Here is a 7921-nt window from a genome sequence, read left to right as displayed (position 1 = left end):
AATCCACGCTGGAAGGAACCTCCCGGGAGAGAATCTCATCCTTTACCTCTGCGCGGAGACCCTCCAGAAAACGAGCGAGCAAAGCCGGCTCGTTCCAGCCACTGGAGGCAGCAAGAGTGCGAAACTCAATAGAGTAGTCTGTTATGGATCGATTACCTTGACATAGGGAAGACAGGGCCCTGGAAGCCTCCTCCCCAAAAACAGATCGATCAAAAACCCGTATCATCTCCTCCTTAAAGTCCTGATACTGGTTAGTACACTCAGCCCTTGCCTCCCAGATTGCCGTGCCCCACTCACGAGCCCGTCCAGTAAGGAGAGATATGACGTAGGCGACACGAGCAGTGCTCCTGGAGTAAGTGTTGGGCTGGAGAGAAAACACAATATCACACTGGGTGAGGAACGAGCGGCATTCAGTGGGCTCCCCAGAGTAACACGGCGGGTTATTGATTCTGGGCTCCGGAGAGTCGAAAGCCCTGGAAGTGGCCGGTGGATCGAGGCGGAGATGGTGAACCTGTTCTGTGAGGTTGGAGACTTGGGTGGCCAGGGTCTCAACGGCATGTCGAGCAGCAGACAATTCCTGCTCGTGTCTGCCTAGCATCGCTCCCTGGATCTCGACGGCTGAGTGGAGAGGATCCGAAGTCGCTGGGTCCATTCTTGGTCGGATTCTTCTGTTACGGTGCGTGAATGAGGACCCAAAAGCGAATTAACGTAAACAGAACTTCTTTAATAACAAAACATAGGTAGGCTCAGATGGACCGGCAGATTCCGACAGGACAGGACAAGGTTGCAGCAAACATGACGATAGTCTGGTTCAGGCATGAAAAACACAAACAAGAATCCGACAAAGACAGGAACAAAAACAGAGAGAGATATAGAGGACTAATCAGAGGGAAAAAGGGAACAGGTGGGAAAAGGGGTGACGAGGTAGTTAGGAGGAGACAAGGAACAGCTGGGGGAAAGAGGGGGAGAAAAGGTAACCTAATAACGACCAGCAGAGGGAGACAGGGTGAAGGGAAAGGACAGAAACAAGACACAACATGACAATACATGACAACTTGAGTAGAAGTATTTGGTTTTAAATATACTTAAGTATTAAAGTAAAAGTATACATCATTTAAAATTGCTTGTGTTAAGCAAACTTGACGACACTATTTTATTTTTTACGGAGAGCCAGCACTCGGAGAGCCAGACATAATTTACAAACAAAGTATTTGTGTTTCGTGAGTCTGTCAGATCAGAGGCAGTAGGGAGGTTCTCTTGATAAGTGCGTGAATTGGACCATTTTCCTGTGCTGCTTAGCATTCAAAATGTAACAAGTACTTTTGGGTGTCTAGGAAAACGGATGGAGTAAAAAGTGAATTATTTTCTTTAGGAATAAGTAAGTTGTCAAAAATATAAATAGTAAAGTACAGATACCCCAAAAAACGACTTAAGTAGTACTTTAAAGTATTTTTACTATAGTACTTTACACCACTGGAAAGGAAGAGGAACCAAATGAGGGGTCTATCTTTCTCTGGCAAGTCAGCTGAAAGTTCAGATTTTATATGATCCTGAAGGTTAGTAATTTGTTAATGTCGAGAGATCAGTATTAAACTTCCTGAATCATTGCATGTTAGAATCACCTCTGGCAGTGATTAGAGCTGTGAGTCTTTATGGGTACGTCTCTAAGAGCTTTGCCCACCTGGATTGTACAATAGTTGCCCATTATTCTTTTCAAAATTCTGCCAGCTCTGTGGAGTTGGTTGTTGATCATTGCAAGACAGCCATTTTCAAGTCTTGCCAAATCAAAACTGTAACTAAGCCAATCATGAACATTCAATGTCGTCTTGGTAAGCAACTCCAGTGTTTATTTGGCTTGTGTTTTAGGTAATTGTCCTGCTGAAAGGTGAATTTGTCTCCCAGTGTCTGGTGTACTGCAGACTGAAACAAATTTTCCCTTCAGGATTTTGTCCATGCTTAGCTCCATTCAATTTATTTGTATCCTGAAAAAAACTCCCTAGTCCTTGCTGATGACAAGCATACACATAACATGATGCAGCCACCACCATGCTTGAAAATATGAAGAGTGGTACTCAGTGATGTGTTGTGTTGGATTTCCCCCAAACATTACGCTTTTTATTCAGGACAAAAAGTACATTTCGTTACTACATTTTTTTTGCAGTAATACTTTAGTGCCTTATTGCAAACAGGTTGCATGTTTTGGAATATTGTTATTCTGTACAGGCTTACTTCTTTTCACTCTGTCATTTATGTTAGTATTGTGGAGTTACTAGAATGTTGTTGATCCATCCTCAGGTATCTCCTATTACAGCCATTAAACTCTATAACTGATTTTAAAATCACCATTGGTCTCGTGGTGAAATCAATGAGCGGTTCCCTTCCTCTGAGTTAGGAAGTGCACCTGTATCTTTGTACACCATCCAACGTGTAATTAATAACTGCACCATGCTCAAAGGGATATTTAATTTCTATTTTGTTTTACCTATCTACCAATAGGTGCCCTTCTTTGTGAACCATTGGAAAACCACAATTTTTCATTTTCTTTGTGATAGTATCTGTGCTTGAAATTCACTCCTCGACTGAGGGACCTTACAATTATCTGTATGTGTGGGGTACAGAGATGGGGTACTCATTTTAAAAATCATGTTAAACACTATTATTGCACAGTCATGCAACTTATTATGTGACTTGTTTAGCACATTTTTACTTCCGAGCTTATTTATGCTTGTCATAACAAAAGGGTTGAATACTTATTGACTCGAGACATTTTGTCTTTTCATTTTTAATGAATTTGTCAACATTTCTCAAAAATAGAATTCCACTTTGACATTATTGTGTATTGTGTCTAGAAGTGTGGTGCAAAATCTTGATTGAATCCATTTTAAACTCAGACTCTAACACGGCAAAATGTGGAAAAAGTCAACGGGTGTGAATACTTTCTGAAGGCACTGTAAATCTTCCAGTTTCATGAGATTGAACACATAAGGAAAGCAACACTACTTCATTTCTTTACAATTAATATTTTTTTTGGAGAAAGCAAGAAGTACTAAGCAATTACAGGCATTTCTAATCCCTGTTCAAAAACCATCATCTTCAAAAACCACTGTCTTAAAAACCATTGCTAATATTTTTACAAATGTAGTGCTGTCTATCCCAGGTCTGAGCGTTTCAATGTGTTTTACAGTCCATACCTGTCAAAAAAAATGTTTTCAACACAACCTATCAAGATGGTACCTCCAGGTTTTGGAGGGGCCATCTTGTCCATGTCTTTGGACCATATCAGAAGGGGGAGATTCCAAAGGCTTAACATGGTTTAATAATCTAAAATCACAATGTAAAACTCCAGCAGATCCAGTGGATGCAGACCACAGGCAGGTCACAGGAGGAGTATGGTCACTAGTGAGGAGGGTGTACAGTAGGTGGAGCGGCATCAGGAGCACAACACGATAAGTTCTGAATCATATGGATATGGAATAACGCACAAAGACACTAATACAGCCAGAGCTTGAAGGCTGAATGTAGAGTCTGGTCTTGGAAAAGTCCTTTGTGCATAGATCCCTTTTCTAGTTTTATTTATATGTTTTTCTCGTAGCTCTGATTCTATTTTGTTTCATTTGGAGAAGTGAGTGCTGGAATCTGGTCGGTAACGCTGTCAACTCCGGACCACACCGGGCAAAGGGGGTGGCCTACGACAACATCTAATATATAAGGTTCATCCGACCTTCCGATCTCTTTTAAAAATAAAAATAAACAATGTGGAGACGTGAAACTCCAAAATGTTATTTTGAAAATGGAAGTGATAGAGAGAGAGGTTCCATACCATTGTCAGAGGAAATTTCCTTTTGAGTCGAGGGCCGACAGATTTTGAAGTCGCAGGCAGGGCTTGCTTTATCGTGAGACCATGACCGACTCATGTCCACTACACATTCTCCATGACTACAGTTCTCTGATGGAGGGGGAAGCAGTCATCACTACTGACTACTTATGATTGTAAATAAAACAAGTGTGGATTATACAGTTTAGCTACATTACTGACCGGAGTTGACGTCAATTAAATTTCAATCAGAAAAAATACATTTTCGATGAAGTTTCTCCTCAGTATATTGAGAAATCGTTAAAAATAAATGCAACTTTTTTTATTGACTTTTCATGTCTCCTGTGTTATTATTTGTCATTCCCAAATAATCTGTTAAATGGATTGTGTTGCTCAATTATTTGGTTTACAATGAAACTGGGTAAAGGGTGGAGATTGCAAATGTGTTTCCTCTGTTACACCACGTCTTTCTTTGTTCAGGAAATATTCTGCCTTAACTAGGAAACTATGTATACCCATTTTGGATAGCTATGTTACTTTGTTTCCATTCTCCAATAATATTATTTTCCCCAGCAGCATGGTGTAACAGTTGTTTAAAATGGCCTCTTAAAATATCTGTCTGTTATCTTCTATAGTTATGCGATATTGTTGAACAGATTAAGTTGAACACATTTATCAGTTGAACAGAAGAGTCTTGAAAGGAATCCTTTGGGAGCAAACATGCGTTGGGTCACTAGCCATTAATTGCTCTAAAAAAGATCTGGCCCAACCAAGCTCCTCATTTTGAAACTAAAGAAAACCATAGCAGGAATATGAAGTGGGTCTTCACACTCATCTGATTGTCTTTCTATGCTTTCTGCTGTATTGCTGGGTTCTTGTCAATCCAGTAATTTATCTAACCTTTATTTTAACAGGGAAGACATATTGAGAGCTAGGTCTCTTTTACAAAAGCACCCTGTATATACAACATAAATGTTATACCCATATTTATATTTATACATACACACAGTATATATGTGTATATACAGTACCAGTCAAAGGTTTGGACACACCTACTCATTCCATTTATATTTTTATTATTTTCTACATTGTAGAATAATGGCAAAGACATCAAAACTATGAAATAACTCATATGGAATCATGCAGTAACCAAAAAAGTGTTAAACAAATCAAAATAGATTTTATATTTACTTCAAATAGCCACCCTTTGCCTTGATGACAGCTTTGCAATCTCTTGGCATTCTCTCAACCAGCTTCATGAGGTAGTCACCTGGAATGCATTTCAATAAACAGGTGTGACGTGTTAAAAGTTCATTTGTGGAATTTCTTCCCTTAATGCGTTTGAGCCAATCAGTTGTGTTGTAACAAGGTAGGGGTGGTATACAGAAGATAGCCCTATTTTGGTAAAAGACCAAGTCCATATTATGGCAAGAACAGCTCAAATAAGCAAAGAGAAGCGACAGTTCATCATTACTTTAAGACATGAAGGTCAGTCAATATGGAAAATTTCAAGAACTTTGAAAGTTTCTTCAAGTGCAGTCGCAAAAACTATCAAGAGCTATGATGAAACTGGCTCCCATGAGAACCGCCACAGGAAAGAGTTCCTCTGCTGCAGAGAATAAGTTCATTAGAATTACCAGCCTAAGAAATGTCATCCCAAATAAATGCTTCATAGAGTTCAAGTAACAGACAGATCTCAACATAAACTGTTCAGAGGAAACTGTGTGAATCAGGCCTTCATGGTTGAATTGCTGCAAAGAAACCACTACTAAAGGACACCAATAATAAGAAGAGACTTGCTTGGGCCAAGAGACATGAGCAATGGACATTAGACTGGTGGAAATTTGTCCTTTGGTCTAGAGTCCAAATTTTAGATTTTTGGTTCCAACCGCAGTGTCTTTGTGAGACACGGTGTTCGTGAACGGATGATCTCCACCGTAAAACATGGAGGAGGAGGTGTTAAGGTGTGCTGGTGCTTTGTTGGTGACACTGTCAGTGATTTATTTAGAATTCAAGGCACACAACCAGTATGGCTACCATAGCATTTTGCAGCGATACGCCATCCCATCTGGTTTGGGCTTAGTGGGACTATCATTTGTTTTGCAACAGGACAATGACCCAACACACCTCCAGGCTGTGTAAGAGCTATTTTACCAAGAAGGAGAGTGGAGGAGTGCTGCATCAGATGACCTGGCCTCGACAATCTCCCGACCTCAACCAAATTGAGATGGTTTGGGATGAGTCGGACTGCAGAGTGAAGGAAAAGCAGCCAACACGTGCTCAGCATGTGGGAACTCCTTCAAGACTGTTGGAAAAGCATTACAGGTGAAGCTGGTTGAGAGAATGCCAAGAGTGTGCAAGCTGTCATCAAGGCAAAGGGTGTCTATTTGAAGAATCTCAAATATAAAATATATTTTGATTTGTTTAACACTATTTTGGTTACTACATGATTCCATATGTGTTATTTCATAGTTTTGATGTCTTCACTATTATTCTACAATGTAGAAAATAGTAAAAAATAGAGAAAAACCCTTGAATGAGTAGGTGTTCTAAAACTTTTGACCGGTAGTGTACAGACACAGATTGACAGAAAACAACATCGTTATTGTCTCTGAGGAACTGCTGTAGTCATGCACCCTGCTGACTGAGCTGAACATGTCATTTAACATTATTAGTGAACTGTCTTGAGTTATCTTCCTAATCAATGAAGCAGCTGAGAATGACAATAGGCTTTCATCTGTGCCAAACGTCACAAGCAATCGCCACACTGCAAATTCTGGATTTCAGCAGCAATAACATCAATAATCTAGGCTGTTCAGATTTAGCCAATCTCACCAGACTCACAGAACTCAATATTAATAACAACAAACCTTGAGGGCAGTTTTTTTCCAGGATTTGGGGGCCTTTATAGAGAGCCTGACCTTTGGTGATACTTTCAAGGAGGGTTTGCAGAAACTCAAGATGTTGGATTTGGCAGGAAATAATATTAAATCAATCAGAAAAGAAGACTTTAAAGCATACAATCACGTAGGGAGTTGATTTCACCTGACAATCAAATTGTCAATTTGGAACCTGTGGACTTTGAGAGACTGGCCAGCCTTACATACTGTATCTTCATCTGTCATCAAACAAACTTAATGAAGATCATATAACAGGCGCTGTGTTCACAGGACTAAGAAGCTTACTAACCCTTGATATGAATGCTATATGAATGCTATATTCTATGACACAAAATAAACCAATCTCTCCAACATTCTCTAACCTGCTATCCCTGGAAAACCTCAATGTTGACAATCAGGGTCCCAATGCGAAAATACCTCATTATATAGCCTCTAACTTTCTTGAAAGAGGTATTTTTCTTATCTCCCTGCACCCAGACACATTCATTCACACACCCCACTTGGTGCACATAATCTATAATGACCTCACAGCCCACCCTCCAGAGCTGTTTCACCCAACCCCAATGCTAAAACAGCTCTACCTGTCCAATTCCTGACTTCTGTCTTCAGATTTCCTCATATGAGCCAAACTCACTCAAGTAAGAGGCTTTTACAAGTAGCTCAGAACGAGGTTACAGAGATCCGTGAGACAGTGATATGTTCTCTTCCTGCCTTACATTTCCTTAATTTAGAGATAACTCTTTCACCTATGACTGTAACAAACACAAGTCGTTTATGCTCATGATTTTGTTTTCAAATTCCCAGAGGATAAGAAAGGCACTAAACTGTTGGACCTTGACATCCACTCCTGTTTGGAAGACATATCAGGCTTCTTCTATTTCATCACCAACACCTCATTTGCCCTCTTTACCCTGCTGGGGTCCTTTATTTACCATATCCACAGCTGGTTTGGTTTCCCTGTAGATAAACAACTAAACTAAGCTAAACTAACATAACTCGTGAACTAAAACTAAACTAACTAAACTAATGGAATTCAACTAATTTAATAGAACTCAACTAGATTCAACTAATCTTCAATCACTTCTTGGTCGCTTTCTGTGTTCCTGTGTCCTTAGTTTGTGTTTAGATTAAACTGAATTAATTACTGTGCATTGGTTTTTTTTTTTACTTTGAAACTTTGAAAAACGGGATAACTGTTATGGCTAAA

This window comes from Oncorhynchus mykiss, chromosome 18 (genome assembly GCF_013265735.2).
Source record: "Oncorhynchus mykiss isolate Arlee chromosome 18, USDA_OmykA_1.1, whole genome shotgun sequence".
Lineage (NCBI taxonomy): Eukaryota > Metazoa > Chordata > Actinopteri > Salmoniformes > Salmonidae > Oncorhynchus > Oncorhynchus mykiss.
This window is presented reverse-complemented; position numbering follows the sequence as displayed.